Here is a 19897-nt window from a genome sequence, read left to right as displayed (position 1 = left end):
AAAGGAATGCGGGTGTGCCTCAGGTGTAGATGGTAAGAGAGCAGGTGTTCCCAGCGACAAAAACAAAGTTCAATAGATAAAAGAAAAAAGTAGCGAGAGGGAGGGAGTGACCATATTGAAGAGGTGACTTTCTCGCAGGAAACAACTACAGGACTAACCACTAATGGCCTCATTCATCTCTCATTCACGCTGGTGTAAATCCAAAGTAAACCCCTGGAAGTCACTGGAGTTACACCAGAGTAAAATCAGCGTACATGAAATTGGAATCTAACCTGACCATAAAGCTACGTTTTTATGTATGTTCTTAACCCCGTATAAATTAAAAAGTGGGAGGGAGTGGGTTCAGAAAGCTACGGAAGCGATAATGGACAACATAGAGGCAACTTGGATGGATCAGTGAAATGTATATTGTTTCTGAAAGAGCAGAAAATAGCCTGCTTCTTCTTATCTGAGCAGGCACTGAAAGGCTGTGGATTCTGGCCCTGCTGCAGTATGATTTACTCAGCACAAAGCAAAAGCCCCAAACAGAACAAACCAATACCGACCTACACAGAAGACAGTTGTGCAGCTGCCTTGAGGTCACGTAAATATTAGTTCTCTGGCTCCCATGGTCTGCTGCTCCTGATTTTCAGACTTTTAAACTCCTCACTGCTGCTGCTGCAAAATGCTTCAACTCTAGGCTTAGGCCTTTCCCGTTGTTAGTTTCTATTTCTGTGTCGAGCTCCGCTGTGTGGCTGCCTGCCATTATGGGAACGTATAGATAGAGTTAAGATGAGACTTTCACGGGTGCAGATTATTCCCCAGCTGGCTCCTGCAGCGTTTCGTGGCCTTTCCTCTCTAGAAGACAGTGCTGGCCACTGTTAGAGAGATGATTCTGGAGCAGATGACCCACAGGTCTGATCCAGAATGGCAGCTCCTGTGTTCATCTGCTGCTAGACGACATGTCGTGGCGGGGGAGCAGTGTCACTTAAATTAAAATGGAAATGACAGGAGTAACTGCTCCGTTCCTGACCAGTTTTAAAGGGTACACATAGACCTGGCTGTCCATAGTCCTTTTCTTGCTCATATTTCCAGAATGAAGTTGTCAACCAAGGAAAACACCAGTAGTTTTGCTCAACAGCCGCTTTAAAGCCCAGTTCAGCCAGGTACATAAGCACATGCCAAACTTTAAGCCTGTGAATAGTCCAATTGGCTTCAGCGGGGCGACACTCACATGTAAGTGCCTTGATGAATCAGAGTGGAAATTTCTTCCCCAGGTTCTTGCCCATGAGATCAGTTGAGGAAGAATTGTGCAGCAGGACTTTTAACTACGCTCAGTGGAATCTTCCTATGGCTTACCTAAAAGCTGACTGTCGGATGTAGAGTCATGATGGAAGGCTGAATTAAGGTACTTCACAGCTGCAAGAGGATGTTCCCTATTAACACACATCCTTAGAGTAAGGATTAATCCAGGAGACCATAAACTTTCCATAAGTCAAGAGCCACAGAGGCAAATCCTGCTGGGTTAGGCCTTAGAGGATTCCCTTATTATCAATATAAAAACCACTACTGTTTTTCCCTGAGTAGGGGTGCAGCATCAGGGCCTGAAGGGCCATTGCTGTTAGCTGTCGTGTAAAGCAGCTGTATAGACAGCACTTTGAAGCTGCAGCTTGGGCTGGAGCATGGTCTCTGAAGCCTGTGGAGGGGGTGGATGTCCGAGCCTGAGCTCCAGCCTAGCCTCCAACTTCAAACCCTTTAAAGCCTGACTCAGAAGAGACCTAGAAACATCAGTCTTTATGATAACAAAGATCATAAATGGCAGTGCTTCCCCTTTTCAGAGTCAGCCCTCCAGGAGTGGAAAAGGACCGGGCACTGAGGATGGTTCTCCTGACACAGGAAACAATGCTGCTTTCGAAAGGGGCAGGAAAGGTAAGAAAAATACAATTAAAACACTGCTGTCCCTTCAAGAGAAATGCAATGAGTAGAGTAATTGTGGGTCTGTCTGCACTGCAATATATGCTCAGGGTTAGTAGAACTTTATGTAGCGGACTCTGGCTTTGTTAACCTAGGGCTTGAGCAGCCTTTGTAACCCTCGGCTAGGAATTGTTGAACCCTGGGTCCCAGTGTGGGGCTCTAGGATATGCACTGCACTATGCAGGCCCTTGTCCAACCACCCACATCCAAGATTCAGAGTAACAGCCGTGTTAGTCTGTATTCGCAAAAAGAAAAGGAGGACTTGTGGCACCTTAGAGACTAACCAATTTATTAGAGCATAAGCTTTCGTGAGCTACAGCTCACTTCTTCAGATGCATATCGTGGAAACTGCAGCAGGCTTTATATATTGTTTCATATTCTCTGTGTATATATAAAGCCTGCTGCAGTTTCCACGATATGCATCTGAAGAAGTGAGCTGTAGCTCACGAAAGCTTATGCTCTAATAAATTGGTTAGTCTCTAAGGTGCCACAAGTCCTCCTTTTCTTTTTTCCACATCCAAGAGTTTGTAGTACGCTCCCAAAATATGGCTGCTTTGGCCCCTTGTTTGTAGCGCAGTGTGGGAAAACTTGACTGTCCATCAAATTTGGGTGTCCAGAGGACAAAGAAAGTCAGCCCACAGGGTACTTTGGGCAGATTCCCAGAGCACAAGTCTAGTGGGGCTGTGTCTACAGTGCAGAGCAATAGGGTTTGAATCCTGGGTCCCTGCTTGACTTAGGCTTGGACCCTCCACCTGGGACCCTGGGTCCGAGCCTTGGATTAGCCTGATTTGTGTGTAGACAGAAGTGGTGGGTTAGGGTTGAGCCTGAGTTTGAACCCTAGGCTTACACTGAAATGTAGACATACCCAAAGTCTTATTCTACAGCTTTCTACTATTGTTTGCAGTGTTGTTGTAGCCGGGTTGGTCCCAGGATATTAGAGAGAGAAGTTGGGTGAGGTAATCTCTTTTATTGGACCAATTTCTATTGCATAGCTCAAAAGTGTGTTTCTTTCACAAACAGAAGGTAGTCCAGTGAAAGATATTACCTCACCTACCTTCTCTTTCTATAGCTTCTAGGCAGAATTATAGAAATCTCATTTCACTTTTAGGTTGTCATTTTCTCCCTTCCACTTGCTTTCTTGTTATCCAGGTGTCTAATTCTATGGTTCCTCCTCACTAAAATAACCCTTTGACGTCAATGAATCTGTTCACGTAACAGTCATGTGATCACCCACTAGGAATGTGATATGTGCCTTGAGGAAAATGACAGCCATAAGAGTTCAGAGTATTTGGGAGAATGGGACTCGTCACAGCCTGATAATAAATAATTTGCAATGATTAGAAGTCTGTTTGTGGAAGTTTTGTAAAAAGCCAGCATCATAGTCTCTACACAGAGATCAAGCTGCAAGCATTTTATTTGCCAGTTTGGGCTGTTTTCTTGCTTCAAAATGGGAATATCAGGTATTTACAGTGCACCCCTAAGCTGTTGATGTTCAACCTAGTGATTATGAGCACCATTCAAGCAGCCAACATTATTTCAAGTTATTTTTTGCCCCAAGTCAAACCACAACAGGATATCTTGCTGTACTGTGTATATGATTCAATGGAACTTCAAGTCTTCAAACAAATATATTCCTAAAACAAAAGCTGGCAAATAAGACAACAGAAAAATTAGCAATTATAATATATTATCACTTTCTAAAGGTCAAAATCTGCTTGCCTCATTCACTTGAGTAATCCTTTCACTTCACTGGGACTGTTGGTGTGAATAACAGGCACAAATGTGGTTCATTAATGTATATGGAGTTAAATCTACACATTGACTGAAACTGATGTTACAGCAGGGATCAGTTTGGCCCTGAAGACCAGATTCTTAACTGGTATAATCAGCGTTTCTCTGTTGATGTCAATGGAGTTAAGTAACTAAGGATCTGGCCCTAAATCATTAGTTTTCGCTGAGTCTGATCCAAGCCTATTTAATTCAGTGGGAATCTTTCCATTAATTTCAATGAGCTTTGAATCAGGCCCTACATTTAATTTTCTACAGCCACAATTTTTATGTTTTAAATGATATTCACTACATCATGAGCATAATTAGGTATATTTATATGTATTTTGTAAGTGTTTCTAAGATAAGTGCATCTTTGTAGGTTGCTAAAGTTACAGGCTAGCTACCAAATTAAAAGCCCAATTCCCTGGGGATACTGAAAAATATTTCCAGAAACAGGAAAGAGGTGGTACTGGTATTATATAAATCCCTAGCTGCTCGAGTCACAGCTGCAAGGAAAAACAGTATTTTTAATACCATAGAGTTTATTCCACTTTATTATATAACAATACAATGGAAAGCAAGATCCCGCTTTTCCCTACTGTGTAGGTAATATTTCTCTGATTAATTTCTTGATAGAGACAGCAGTGCAAATGGAAAAGATAAAACTCCAACAGTTGTACTGTATTTTATGCTTTTATTGTCATCGCAGCAGTTTGAGAACAAGAATGAAAATTAGGTATTAAAACCTAATTATGTACATCTTTATAGGGGCTGATGGAGAGTTAGAGGTAAATTGGTTTTCCAGAGTGACATCAGTTCTGTCTGCCTGCTTTTGAAAGGCCAGTTGTGTGAACTTTGTAATACTTCTTTCCCATCGCTGTAATAATTTTGGGTCAAGAGGATCCTAGTCAGTGTCTTTTGTATCCAAGAACTCCTTTTTGTGTTTCCCTGTACCATCTTCTGGGACACCTCTCTGCTTAGGTTTTGGTTCACCTGAATGCTGCTGGAATACCCAAGGCAGTATGGGATAGCCCATGGCCTTGTTGTGTGCAGTGTTTGTAGAGTACTCTGTTTAGACTGTATTCACTTCTGTACGCCTCAGTCCTGCAGTCAGTTCTTTTAGCATGGACAACTGTACCTTTGCAGAAGCCATTGAAACCAATAGGGCTCCTACAAGTATGGCTGTCATCCCTTTTCTGGGTGCCTCTCCTGTTTTCTTCTGCTGCATTTTTTACTCTTCCCCCTTCCTCACTTGCTGCCCCTACTCCATGGTATGTACGTTCTCCCAAGCATAGCTGGCAGCTTAGGCTGAAAACCAGACCACTCACTCAGGGCCATGAGTGGAAGTGGTGAGCTGTTTCTCTTGTCAGGTTCTTCTCTATGTCTCATCTATGCATATGACCATCCCAGCCTTCTTCACCAGCTCCCTCACTTTCTCTCAGCTCCTTCCCATGCAATTATTGCTGTTGAGATTACTGAGAGCACTCAGCGGGGGCTCTGCAGGGGCAGTCCATGCAGTGGCTACGTCTACACTTGGAGCTGGGGGTGTCATTCCCAGCTTGAGCCTAGCTCTTGTTGAGCTAGCACCACTAAAAATAGTGGTGTAGCCACGTGGCCCGGGCGAGCTGCCCCAAGTCTGGGCAGGTTTGTATAAAGAACAGCTAGCCCATGCCACTGCCCGCCAGTATCCATGGAACCACGGCTAAGCTACTATTGCTAGCATGCTAGTTTGATGATAGCTAGTGTGAGAACGTGTGTGTGAGCTGGGAATCACGCCCCCCAGCTCCAAGCAGAGACACAACCAGTGGGTGCACAATACATGTATAATATGACATGTATGATATATTCAACAGGGTCACGTTTGCTTCCTTTCAGATGGCCCCAGCCTCCCATCCCATTAACCAGGGATACTAGTCCAGTGACCATCCTGATTAATTTAATGACCGGCCCAGTTACCACGGATATTCTGGGAAACTATTCCAATTAATTTATTGAGAAAAATGTCACTGAAACCTAGTGCTTTGAAAATGTAAGAGTTGAAATCATTAATACTGCAGCGACTGTTTTGGCCACAGTGTATGTGGGTTTCCAGTGATCCTCCAGGCTCTTCCTGCAGCCTGGTATAATGCACATTGCTTTTATTGACATTTTATGCAAACGCCAAAGCTTTGTGAAAATGACATTAATAGTCCAGTTTGACTTAAAATGGTCCCGAGAATTTTTTTCAATACACTGGTAGTTTCACATATAAAAACATGTTTTCTTCAATATTAATTACATCGTATTATGGATAAAAATGCCTGACTGATCTTTTTGCTCAAAATAGTTGTTTATATTTAGATTAGGTTTAATGGCATCTGAAAGCCTTTTTCTGAGACCTGGATTGTCTTTAGGAAAATCAATGAAAATGTATGAAAAGAAGAAAAGAACTGTAGTACATGTTTGTTGCAAAATCTGAAATTACATGGAATTTGATTGGTTTCAATTTTGCTTTACAAATGCAAAACTTAGCTCAGATTCACTAAGGGATCCACAAACATTTCATGTGACCCTAAAGCAGCATAGGGTTTTGTGTGAAAACCACACCATGATTTTGAGGCAAAGTCTGGAGAAAACTAGTGGTTTCACCTGGAGTTTATTTTGGAAGTCTATGGGAGCCCCATATTCAAAGCAAAATTCCAGGGAGTGTAATCATGTGGACTAAAACTGGACAAAATGGTTTAGCACCGTGGTACTACCACAGTGAGACTTTATCTATAAAATTGCAGCCTGGAACTTTGTGGCCTAGATCATGCCCGTGAAGAACAACAGTGAAAATGCTGAGAGCTCTTTGAGATCCATAACTACAGCATTATAAGCCTATTGCTGTCATAAATAGGGATTGAGGGAATGGCCCTCAATGCTAAGTGACATTGCAGGAATGGAATGCATGTTCCCAATTCAGGACAGAACTTATGTATGGGCTTTACTTTTAAGTGCTGTTGTGAAAAGAGACAATTTCCTTAATCTTGGCCTCTGCTTGTAAATCAAGGACATCAAGAAGAGCCTGAATTCCCTATTTCATGTGAAAATCATAGAACAGCTTCACGAGAACTGGACATAATTCAACATACAATTGATTTGGACCAAGGGTACAATCTTCCACTTGCAGAAGTTTATGGAACCATTCTTTAATTCTGACTGCAGGTGGGAAAGTCAGGTCACATCATCAATTTTTGTCTATTGATATAAAACAGTCAGGTTTCTTGGTGTTTCCTTATAGGAAAAATCTGTGCTAGTTATAATCTTTGTGCATTCTCTTCAAGAACACCTTAACTGAGGTATGGTTATTTTCATTACCACATTGGATGGCAGCTGACTCTGAATCCAGCTATAGGTTAACTTAACAGGCTTTCCTGACTAGAAATTTGATTTCCACCAATGTCTGTTATAAAAGGCTCTTGGGATTTCTGTGTGTTGGCAGTGGTATAGATCCTGACCCCAAATGAGGAAACAAAGGCCTTTACATCCAACACCAGTCTCTGACTCCTGGTTTTGATGACCTTTCCCATCTGCTCTGGAACATGAAGCTATGCCTTTCCATGGCATTAAACTCAGGTGGGCCACCTCTGGCATATCACACTATAATCATATCTGAGTTGAGCATGTAGCCAGAGAACAGTGGTCTCAAATGTGGAGGGTTGCAATGCCTCCATGAATGGCAGCCCCCCAGAAAATACGCTTTATATTAGGCTATCCCAAACCAGCACAACTGATGCTGAGTGTTTGCCTTTGCCACACCCAGGTAATGGATGAAAATCTTTTGGTGACCTCCCATGTCACCGGCATCCCTGATAACTCATGTCTCCTCCTTGGCCTTTAGGTTCCTCCCCTTGCGTATACATAGTCCTTTGCAACACGCCCTACTGGGAGAGGACACCTCAGTCCATGTCCTTTTGACTGAGACTGATGTATGGTTTGGGGCTTCAGATGTACCTATTTGCCCTGCCTCTCCCTCCTTGGAAGTTTTGAAAGACTTGGCTTTGTTGAGGGCGGATGGCATGAAACAACCATACAATAGTAGTTTTCTTAAAAACCAAAATGCATTCAAAATAGAGAGAGAGTCAGATTCAAACAAAAAGGGGTGCACAACACACCTGTGATGGGGTTTACAAGCTCCGCACAAAACACAGGCAGGAAGGGGTTAAGAACCCTCCTGGTCTGCATGTAAGTTAGGACAGACCGCCCGCAGCTGCTGTAGCTAATGAGGGCAAGCCCAAGCATAAAGAGGGAGGGAAGGAAAAGAAGGGAAGAAGGGCGTGAGGTAGCAAGGGAGCGACACTTGCTGCCAGAGGAGCACCAAACTGCCTGTGAGAGTCTCAGCATCTCCTGGAAGTACAAGGGAGCTAGCTGGAGATGGAAGCCCTGGTAACCAAGGGATTTTCAATTCATTTGTTATGTTTATGGACTCTGCCTTTTTTCTGGTTGATTTGATTTAAGCTGCTGCTGTTTGGGTCCAGGGTCGACCCAGGCCACTCGAGCTGAGACTTTGCACAAGGCAGTGTCCATCTCTGCTGACAATATCTCATCTATCTAAATACTTTGTAAAATCCCAGTGCGGCAGATTCCGTTTAGTTTAGCTACAGAAAAGAAAGAACAATCTCACACGCGTAGAAAGCAGGTCTCTTCTCTGACCTCCCTTCATCATGCTGACAGCTTGTCACTACTGTGTCCAGACAGCTTCCTTTGTTTGTCTCTAAGATCTGTTTATGAACCCCTCAATCCAGGGCAACATCCCTTCTAAAACAATTTTCTGAAGATAAAACACACACCAGAGGTTAGTGAGCAGTTGCCTTCCCTGGTAGATTGCTTAGGGAGGGGAAGAAAGTTTTTTAGCTGTGATTAATAGCTGCTTTTCCAATAATTAACTACTGAAACCAAGATCACACATTTAATCTGTTTGCAGTTAATCCAAATCTCTTTACATTTTAGAATAATTTTTTCCTTGCTTTGTAACTTAAATTATTGATAAATCCCAAGCCTTCTGTTGCACTCTCATCTGAAGTTGTGTGTCCAGTTTTGATCGACTCACTTCAAGGAAGAGGTGACTTCAAAAAGGACTAGAACAGAGCAACAGAACAACGGATGAGTATTGTTGGATTTAGAGCTGGGCTTCAGTGAGATTACTTGCATGCTCAAACTCCAATGTTTGCAAGAACAGACAGCTATTTAGGCATCTCCGTGGCTGTTTCCAAGTGTAAATGCCCAATTTATGAACCCAGCCACAGCATCTATGTGCGTGTTTATGCACAAGAATCTCATGGTTTTGAAAATCTAATGCTAAAAAAGATAGCCTGATATATTTTTATTATAGAGTTAATCCAAATTACCAGAGAGCAAAGACCCAGGGTAAAACTCAAGCCATTAATTAATAAGAATAATAATGATGATTAATGTTATAGGTGTTTTTCGTGGAACTATTAGAATGCTAACTAGAAAGAACAGTCTTGCCCTTTGTGAAAGAAGACCCAAATTGTGGACAGCAACCCTTTTGCACTAACCTGCCCTGAAGGAGGTATGAGACACGGGAAGGGAATAAAACTAGAATCAAGAAAAATGTAATAAGCTTAATTTATATATGTATGCCAGATAAAGTTCTTTCCTAAAGCTACATCAATCAAAGCATACCCAGAAATGTATTCACTCATCTTGGGGGAACTAAAGAAAATGATCTGAAAATATTTTGCTCCTGAAGCAGACCTCAGTAACTTATTTAACTGTCTAGTTTGGTATTTCTAGAAATATTACCGTCTTTGAGAGCGCTGTAATAATTCTGTACCAGGCTGCCTTTCTGCACCCCATTATTCTGTCTCTCTAAATTAATTGCTTTTCAGTTCACAGATTCTGCTGTGGATATGAATCATTTTCAGCATAACCTAGAGGAATTTCTGGCAATTACACTATTTAATGATTGGTTACAGATAAATACATGTTACAGAAAGTATGAGAAAAATATGCAGTATTGTAAACCTGGGTTCTGTTCCTGGCTCGGCCTCTGACATGCTGTGTGTGTCCTTTGGGTAAATTGTGCTATCCCTCTGTTTCCCCACACACGCTTTGTCTCTCTTGTCTAGTTAGGCCATATCTGCACTACAAAATTATGTCGATCTAACTTACATTGGCATACAGCCTCCACAGTTATAAAATCACTTGTGTGTGCACACTTGGCTCTTTTAGGGTGACCAGATGTCCCGATTTTATAGGGACAGTCCCAATTTTTGGGTCTTTTTCTTAAATAGGCTCCTATTACCCACCACCCCCTGTCCCGATTTTTCACATTTGCTGTCCGGTTACCCTAGGCCAGGGGTGGGCAAACTTTTTGGGCCAAGAGCCACATCTGGGTGGGGAAATTGTATGCAGGGCCAGGGCAGGGGGCTGGGGGGCAGGAGGGAGTGTGGGATGTGGGAGGGGGTGCAATGTGCAGGAACCGGCTCAGGGCAAGGGATTGGGGCAGAGAAGGGGTGCAGGGCGTATGAGGGGGCTCAGGGAAGGGGATTGGGGTGTGGGAGGGGTGCAAGGTGTGAAAGGGGGCTCAGGGCAGGGAGTTGGGGTGCAGAAGAGGTGCAGCAGGGGGGTCAGGGGAGGGGGTTGGGGTGCATGGGGGTGCGAGGTGCGGGCAGGGGGCTTAGAGCAGGGATTTGGAGGGCGGGGTGCAAGAGGGGTTCGGGCTCCAGCCCGGGGCTGCTTACTTAACGTGGCTCCGGGGTGGCAGTGGCATGCACCGGGGCCAGGGTAGGCTCCCTGCATGCATTTTCGGCCCCGCACTGCTCCGCTCCAGGAAGCGGCCGGCACCACATCCCTGCATGGCCCCTGGGGGAGGGGGAGGCACAGGGCTCCATGTGCTGCCCTTGCCACACCTCCAGGTACCTCTCCTGAAGCTCCCATTGGCTACAGTTCCCCATTCCCGGCCAAAGGGAGCTGCAGGGGGTGGTGCCTGGAGGCAAGGGCAATGCACGGAGCCCTCTGCCTCCCCTCCCCCAGGGGCCCCAGGGATGTGGTACCGGCTGCTTCTGAGAGCGGCGCACGGCCTGCGGCACTACGGGGGTAATCCCACGGGCCGGATCCAAAGCCCTGATGGGCCAGATCTGGCCCACGGGCCATAGTTTGCCCAACTCTGCCCTAGGCTCTTTGTGCGGGCGGTGCACATCCTCACCAGGAGTGTTCGCATCGATTGTATTGCCAGTGTGGAGCATTGTGGGACGGCTCCTGAAAGGCAGTAGCAGTCGATGTAAGCAACATGGTGTCTACACTGAGTTGACCTAATTACATAGACTCTGATGCTACATTGCTTGGGGAGGTGGTGTTATTAAATCAGTGTAGAGAGAAACTTATGTCGGCAGGGGCCAAATTTAAGTGAAGACACTTGCACAGCTCGGTTGACACAAGGCCGCTTACGTTGACCTGACCCAATAATGTAGACCAGGCCTTAGGCTGTAAACTCTTTAGGGAAGGAACTGTCACTTACGGTGACTGTACAGCACCTCACACAATAGAGCCTTGATCTTGGTTAGGAACTCTTGAAACATGTCATAAAATATGCGGTAGAGGTACAAAAAATTTCCAAAATCAGATTTCCAGAAATGTCTATATGCCAACCTTATCCATTCCAAGTAGTACCTACCTCCTGGTCCTATGTGATCTCTAGGCCTCAAAATCCTGGCTTTGATGGGTTTTGCCTGAGTCCTGCAAACATCTACATGTGTGGAAGCAATGGGATTACTCACAGTAGTAACGTTAAGCAAGTGCATAAGTGCTTTTAGTCCTGAGTCCTTAATCTGAGACTGTAACTGCCATTGATCTAAGTGTATGATTATAGATAACAGACTGTAAAGCTAAGTTAAATTTGTGCCTAAAGATAGTCCCCTAAAACTGTACGCAACCACCTAAATTATAGACTTCAGTAAGTGTGCAGCACCTCTGACAATCAGGCCACTTACTGGGGAGTCTAAATATGGTGGTGGATTGCACATCACTCCCCCATCCATTTGCCGTGACGCTGCAATCCCCCAGGAAGTCCAGCAAATTGAGGAAGACCATGGAGGGCACCAATCCTTAGGTCTCATCTGTTTGCTGGATCAGAAAGAAGGCCCTCAACCATAAACTGGTTATGTATCCCAACATCCTTTCTTTGTCTGCTTTGTCTAGAGAATCCCATTTGAACCTTTGAAGAGACCGTGAATAGGAAATCTGTCAGACAGTGGGTCTCCTACCCAGGGCATAGGTGAAGCTTCAAAGGGCTGATAACCAGAGGAATTACATTAGCACAACCCTTCCTCCAAGAGAAGTTACATACAATGTCACAATTTCACTTTTAATACAGGACCCCAAAGGTATTAAAATTAATTCAGTAAGATTTGTCCATCATATTGCAGGAAATTGCCACATGCCCCATTAATTTGGCTACAGTGCTATTTTTATTCACTGTGGGTAAATTTCACCTTAGTTGCGAGGCTTTCTGAGCTAAGTTCTACCACATTAGAGCTATGCTTAGGGCTGTAGATGAAACCATTTACAGAGGTTCCTCCTCACAGCATGACAGAAGGCCTCTGGAAATTAGCATTACCCTCGTAGACTCTGTTGTTCTCTCATTCTGCACTGGGTCTTTCACAAGGTATTTGTTTGTGACTTCTTGTGAACACCATTCAGCTTTCCAAGCTTCATCAGGGTTGAAGTCACATTGTCGAAGGTTAAACGTGCAGGTCCACAAGGGCTTGCACAACTTCAGGTGATGGTGAGGGACATCACTGAGGTCCTGGTGGATGGGGAGATATTCATTTTCCTCAATTTGCTGGACTTCCCAGAGGGTTGTGGCATCATGGGGAATGGGTAGGGGAGTGATGTGTGACAGCACAGGCAGCCAGGCTGTTGGAGTCGACTTGAGGGTTCCAGTGATGCAGTGTTCAGTTGGACATCAACAAGTTGAGTGTGGCTACTTCTGGTTCATACCGGTGCACAGTACTTGGCTACAGAGTACACAAGTGCAATTGCTGATGTCTGTAGCACTGATGCTGATGCTCTCCAGCTTGCCAGTTTCTGGACCAAGTGGACGCTTGTCTTCATCTTGGTGGCGACCTTCTCCAGGTGGTTGTGAAAGGTTAGCGTGTGGTCCAGCTTCACTCCACAATAAGTCGGAGTGGGGTCATGTCACAATGTTGCCACGGAAGCTCACTTTCAGGTTGCGCTTAGCATTCCTGGTATCAGCATAGAATTCAGTGACTGTTTTATAGGGGTATGGCTTGAGCCTCCATTTCAGAAACATTCCTCCCTGGTGTTTAGGTCCCCATTCAAAGTTGACTCGGTATTGTTGAAGGTGGTTGCTTGTGTTGCCAAGGCAAGATCATATGCAAATTTGTGCAACTTCATTGGCAGCATGTCACTCATATAGACATTGAAGAGCGTCGGCGTGAGTACTGAGTCTTGTTGCAGTCTGTTGTTGAGGAACCAGGGCAAGCTGACTTTGTTGGCTCCAAATGGACACATAGCTGCCTATTGCTCAGCATCATCCATAGCAGCTGTAACATTTTGAGGCAGGAGCTGATGCTTGTAAGCTTCAGCATCAGGTCTTTAATTCAGATCATGTTGTAGGCCAATGACAGGTCTACAAAAGCTGCGCTGGTCTTGGATTTCTTCTGGAATCCAGCCTCAATGTGCATTGTAAGGACTAAAACTTGGTCGTAGCAACTGCATTTAAGCCAGAATCCCTCTTGTTCTTTGGGAATCGCTGATTCTCCGGAGGATGATATGTTCTAGAAGTTTGTAAGTCATGCACAGGAGTGATATTGGTCTATAGCTTTCCCGGTTATCACTCAGCTTGTCCAGTTTGAGTATAGCAGTGACCATTGCCTCCCTTCATGCTTTTGGGATGCATCCAGATTCCATGGTTTTAGTGTACAACTTCGCCAGCCGTTGGAGTCCCTTGGGGCCCAGCTGATGAAAAAATTCTTCAGGGGAAACCATCTCCGCCGGCTGCCTTTCCTTTGTTCATTGAGACGAAACTCTCCTTTACTTCATGTGTGCTGATGGCGGTGGGGTATTGTGGAACAATTGAGGCCATTGTCCAGTGTAGTTGACGATGGATTTCTTGCTTGGTGTTGGGCCTTTTGTGCTCTCCACCAGTTTGGAGGCTATGGAGTTGGGCCGGATTTCTGAGGTCCGATATGCCATCAGATTAGTGGCTCCAAGACGTAGTAGGGCCCAGGCAGGGTGGTTAGCGTGTGTGAAGTTCAGACCTTCAACGCACTCAATTCACCACTGGTGTGTGGCTCAGTCTACAAACTATGGTAGGGCCTTCACAACCTGTGGGCTGCCCAACTGGTTGTACTGCTGGAACAGGTCCTTGGTCTCTTTGTCCAGCAGGGAGTGCATTCTTCCTGGAAGCCCCAGGGGATGCTCTTCTTTGCCACAGCAACAGAGAGACCAACGAACCAGTGATAACATTCCAGTGTTGTGAGGATTCAGATCACCACTCTTTCTACAGCTTCCCTATAGCAGAATCTGCAATCAGTATAAATCTGGAGTAACCCTACTGGTCTCTCTAGAGTTATTCCACAAATGGAAAATTAAAAGCTCTCCCATTTGCAAGTGTGATCATCCAGAACAGACCCTGGAACATATAACGACACAATGCCCGATTCACATATACTGAAGGAGGCATCACAGCGATACACTCCACTATTCCTGATGCAATTTCATGGTTTAACCATTTACATGTTAAATTATAATTGTTGTTGTACATCTACATCAGCCATATGAAGAAAAGATTCTCTCATTTAATGGTGGTCCCTTCCCTCCAAGTCAGGACTGAAGCACATTGGCAGTGCAGCAGATGAAAGTTTATGCAACTGGTGGGGCTGATCTGGTGGATTTCAGTCTCCAGGGTGAGTAGTCAAGCACCTTTGACTCATGAGCACTAAAATCCATACCACACTTTTTCATTTTAATGTAGGTATTAGAAGCATGTAATATTACCTGCTATCCACTCAACGCAGGGAATAATAGTGAACTAATGAATACGGTGTCTGCCACATGCACTGTTAAGGGCTTCATGCTCCTCTCTGCCTGAGGATCTGTCTGCATTACTGTAACTTGGAATCCTATAAAACTTTGATCAGTCTGGTTCCCTGAATGTCTGTCTATTCATACCAAGCAGCTGTTCAAAAAAAAAAATAAATAAACTCACGACTTAAATGATGAAAAAGGAAAAACATCCCTGCACTGCATCCGAATGGTTTAATTCCCCTCATAGATTCACACGACAGAGATTAACTTTGATGTTCTTTCCTTCCAACTCTCACCAAAGCATGGGCAAATTGTAGAAAGGAGGATCTAAGCACCACTATTGAATAAGTTGAGAGTTAGGACACAGTAAAATGGCTGTTTCATGTTACAAACATCTCCTTTCTAACTGCAAAGATCACTTCTTACTTGAGCAGTAGAGGGAAGAGTGAGCGTTTCATGCTTCTTTTGTCACTGTTTGTTTTATCTCTGCGATCCTGACATCAGGATTTCAGTTTCATGTGTGAATTGCCTGGCAGCTGCCCTTAGATTGTCAAAGCTGAGCAGCAGGTAACACACACCTTTGGTTTGAAATGCTTAGAAATGCTCTCTATATACACGTCCCGGCAGGATTAAAAAAAGGAAGAAAAGAGTTCAAATGTCATTTCCGCTTCTTACGGAGTTTAAAAAAAATCAGTGTACATCATTTTCATCAGCCACTTAAATGTTTAGCTCATTAGTTGTCATCCAATGTTCCAACCAGAAACTAAATATTAAGCAAAAGCACCACTGTGTTCTTTCCTATGTCACTGGGCAAAATGGGAACCGGCTCATTGAAACCCAAGCAAGTGGAGTGGCCAGGTTGGCATGCAGCAAATGTCTCCATCAGTTCTTCTGGCAACAGCAAGTTGTTGGAGGAGCCAGGGTTGGGCGTCCATGCAACAGGGAGAGCTTATGTTTTTGAAAGTAAGGTGCTGGAGCTGAGAAGAAAAGAGGAAGAGTTGTGAGAGAGCAGATGTTGCACCATAGAGCTCCAGGAGCAGCTGGCTAAGCAAACCAAAGCCATTGCTAACCTCCCCAAGGAACTTCAGAGCAAGTGTCCCCAGCTGAACAAGCTGTTAACACACGGGCAGGGAACTCCCTCCCTTCATCATAAAGTGGTTTTTAGGATTAGCCAAGCTGTCTCGGACTTGTTCTCTGTTAATAGGAGAGATGCTAAGGAAGGCATATGTGCAGAGCCAAAGACCAGGACGCAGGATCTGAGCAAACAGCCCAAATTTTCCTTTCAGAATGCAAGACTCCAGGTGAGCTCGTTCCAGGGCATTTGTAACTCTCTGATTGGTCACTTCTACCATTGCATTTCCTCTTCCCATTAACTCACTATTTTTCACAGGGCATCTTCGTTATACATGATGGCTCAGTGCATCCATCTGTCTTAGATTTTCACATCATGCTTCTCACCATAGTGTCTAAGCGCTGACTAGGTTTACGTTTTGTGCTGTGCAATGCAGTGAAACAATTTGGGACTTTCATTTTGCCTCACTGTTTCATAGAGTTCACTGGGCCCCACTCTGTCAGCATCAACGCTGAATTTTGACAAGAGGACATGAGAGCTACTTAGGCCTAGATTACGTCTTTAAAGGCTGATCCAAAGCCCACTGAAATCAATGGGAGTCTTTCCACTGGCTTCTTTGGGCTTTAGATCAGACTGTAAAGGCCCATCCCTCTGGAGGGGAATTGTGGGAACTTTGCTGCAGTAGGAGCTCTGCCATCCTTTAAACACATCCCAGCCGTGTCCAGCAAACTCTGCAGACCTAGGGGGAAGGAGAAGTTCCTTCCATGGCCCTACCGCTTGCTCCCTTTGAGGGAAGCCGCCACTATCTGGCAACAGAGCCTCTGTTCCCTGGCCACTTTGTGCCTGTCTCAAGGCACAAGGACAAGCAGGAGAGAAGCCCGTTTATACCTCTCTCACTCTTACACGCCAGCTCAGGTCTAATGGCAATGTGGCCCTTTAAACAGCAGGCAGCTACTAGCATGCAGGCTGCAGTCTGTCCTCCCTCTTTCCCCAAATCGTGCACGCATCATGAATTTTCATTTTGTGAAGAATTCATCTCTTCTTTGAATCTGTACAGTAAAAGATGCGATTAAAAATGGTCATGCTGGATTTAGCCCTCAAACATGTCCAGCATGCTACGTTAGAGGGTCATGCATGAGCCAGAAAGGATGGATAAGTCATCTCCAGTAGCTGATGATGGTAACCCAGAATAGGTTAACACTGGTAGCATGAAGCTCAGTCCTTTGCCATTTGCAAAAATACTTGTGTTTTGAAGAAGGGTTTTCTCCCTCGCTGCGTATCTTCTCCCATCTTGACATTGGTAGTAAAGTCCAGCTGCTGAATTTCAGAGGCAGGGAAGCTAGGGTATGCAGAAGGAAGGTCTGACTCAAACACATTTATTAGTGATAACAACAAATAGAACCCAGGAAAATACAGTTCAAGTCACCCTAAAGGGCCAGGGTGTCTCTCCCCCTTGGACTAGCAGCACAGCCCAGCCAGAAGGTAGCCATCATTGGTCCCACCTGGGGGATGTGTCAGTGGGTGTCTCCAGCTCCTCTGCCCCCAGAGTAAAGATTGGGGTGGGGGGTGCTGGGACCAGAGGTGGATTTCAGCTGCTCTCCACCGATTCTCAAGGAGTGTGCAGTCCTTTTGGGTAACAGAGGCAGCATGGATGAACTCGAGCAGCCCCGTGGCTACTCTTACTTATGCTGGGACTGGTGGAGACTGGCCCACAGCTCTCACTAGCTCCTTGACCTGAACCCCCTCGACTCAGGTGGATCTAGGTGCAGGAAAGAATCTGGCCTGGGCTATGTTCTTTCTGAGTTTGCTCTAATGTGAAAGTTTTATTTTAAAAGTTGTAGTGGGCTTCTGAAATCCTTCCATACGTTTATGTCAATGTCCTCAATAGATACATTGGGTTATGAAAGTGTCCTAGACAAGTGTAGAGGAAGGCTTGCTATCTAGGAGTGTTCCTAAAGATTTGAGTCTGAGCTGCACTGATGAAGACATTTCTGGTTTCTCCGTCAGGCCTATACTCTGTAGCAATGAGGCTGTGGAAGCCCCAGAGACTCCATGGCCAGAAATCACACTTTTTGCTTGGCCAGGAGTCTTTCAGAGTGATTTTGCAGTATGGTTGTGGGAAACTGACTGTGCAACTCCCATTAAGTTGCGCTGATAATTTCACTGCAGTGAAAGTGAACTGGCCACTGAATCAGAGATAATGATCACCTATCAATAACAGATGGGATGGTTCTATATGGTTGATGCTCCAACCGGCAGAACGGAGGACATGGATATACTGGAGAATAGCAACGAGTCAGTTTAAATAAGACAAAGAAGGGGAAAAAAGTGAAGGGTAAATTATTACTTTTTGTGTTTTTACAATATGCCTGGCTTACCCGCCGATGCGTATGCTGCCTCTGCTAGCTGCAAAACAGGGAAGTGAAAAAGTTTTCCCTTACAAATTGACAGGAATTGTTAGGCAAAGAGAAGAACTATGTCTCAGAGGAGTGTATCTTTTAGGAGGAGAAACTATGGCAGAACTATGATTTATATGGTATTATCAAAAGTCCTCTAACATCAACGGCTCGTGAAGAGGTACATTTTCCCACATTTCTGGCTCTATTGTTTAAAATTGCAACCTTAACGTTACATTTAACAGTGGGTTTGACATACACACCATTGGTTTCTGAAGACTAATTCAAACTGTTACATTCGGGAGAGTTACTTCACCTTCTAAAAGATGATTATCTGGAGAAGGTGGGAGGGAGGAGAGGAGCTGAAAGAAGAGCTAGTCCAGCTGAGTGAGAGTTCTCTCTCCCTGCACCAGCCCAATCCCTCAGCCTGCATCACTCTTGTGTGCAACGTTTCTTTTTCATTAGTTTACAGGCTAAATTTTTACTATCTTCCAATAGGGTTTTAAAAAAAAGAAGAGAGAAGCTGAAATTTTAAAGTTAAAACTAAAGAATTTATGTGTGTGTGTGTGTGTATATATATATATATATATCAAAATGTGTTTAAACCTTCGTTTTATTTATTTCCTACCCGGTAAGCTGGATGCTTAATTGAAGGCAAGGGTTTATTCCATCAAGTTTGGTCAGAGGAGTTGATCTTCAGGTCTGCAACTGACGTGAGAAGCAGATCACTAAACTTGGCCCAGTGAAAAACCTGGATCTGCAAACTAAACACACAAGTGAAAAACAAAAATGGTGATGGGGTGTTTGAGAGAAGGCAGAAGGGGAAAATATCATGCAGTTGATGGAAAACATAGAATAATAGGATCCTGCTTTTCTTTTCATCCCAGGCCTGGTAAATCCTGACTGAGGCCCTGGGATCAGACCTTATTTTTGTGCATAAGCAGCAGAAAAGTGTGTGCAGATATGCAAGTTAGGGGTGAAATTAACCCAAGTCCAGAGAAGCTGCACAAATCCATTTAAGTCACGTCAATTTCCTTCCTCTTGATCTTCAATAATTTAATTAGCCCTTCAGAACAAGGACTATGCGGCTAACATCTCAGGATTCCTGATTGGATGTGAAACACAGTGACTGAATTTTTTTGACATCATGGTCATGCAAAGAGCAGAATTCCTGCTATTCACAGTAAGTGCTGAGGTATGTGTACACCTGCGAACTGGACCATACCTACAAAGTCTGTTGTTAGGTGTGCCAGACTTGACCATGTTCCCATCGCATTTATTTGAAGGAACAGGTGAAATCAATAGGTAAGGAAGAATATCTAAGCCAAACACACTTATTACATGTATGTATTTAGTGAGATTGACCAACAGCGTTTACATATTTTAGTAGCACTTCTCTCTTATTTAAAAATATTTTATTGATGCTGGAATATAAGAGACTTCAATAATGCAAAACAGTCATGCTGCTGCATACATACACATATAAATGTTCTCAGCACAACTTAGTTGATTTATATACATTTTTCTAGTTCAGGTGAAATTACAAGCCAATATAAAACACTCACATTTTTATAGTGCATGATAACGGTTTTCTTTTCCCTAAAGGGTCTTGGTATAACACAGCTAAATAAAGCAGAAATTATTTTCCCTCCCTATAATTTTTATTTCT

Source organism: Lepidochelys kempii, chromosome 4, assembly GCF_965140285.1.
Source record: "Lepidochelys kempii isolate rLepKem1 chromosome 4, rLepKem1.hap1, whole genome shotgun sequence".
NCBI classification, from domain to species: Eukaryota; Metazoa; Chordata; order Testudines; family Cheloniidae; genus Lepidochelys; species Lepidochelys kempii.
Note: the sequence above shows the minus strand (reverse complement) of the source record.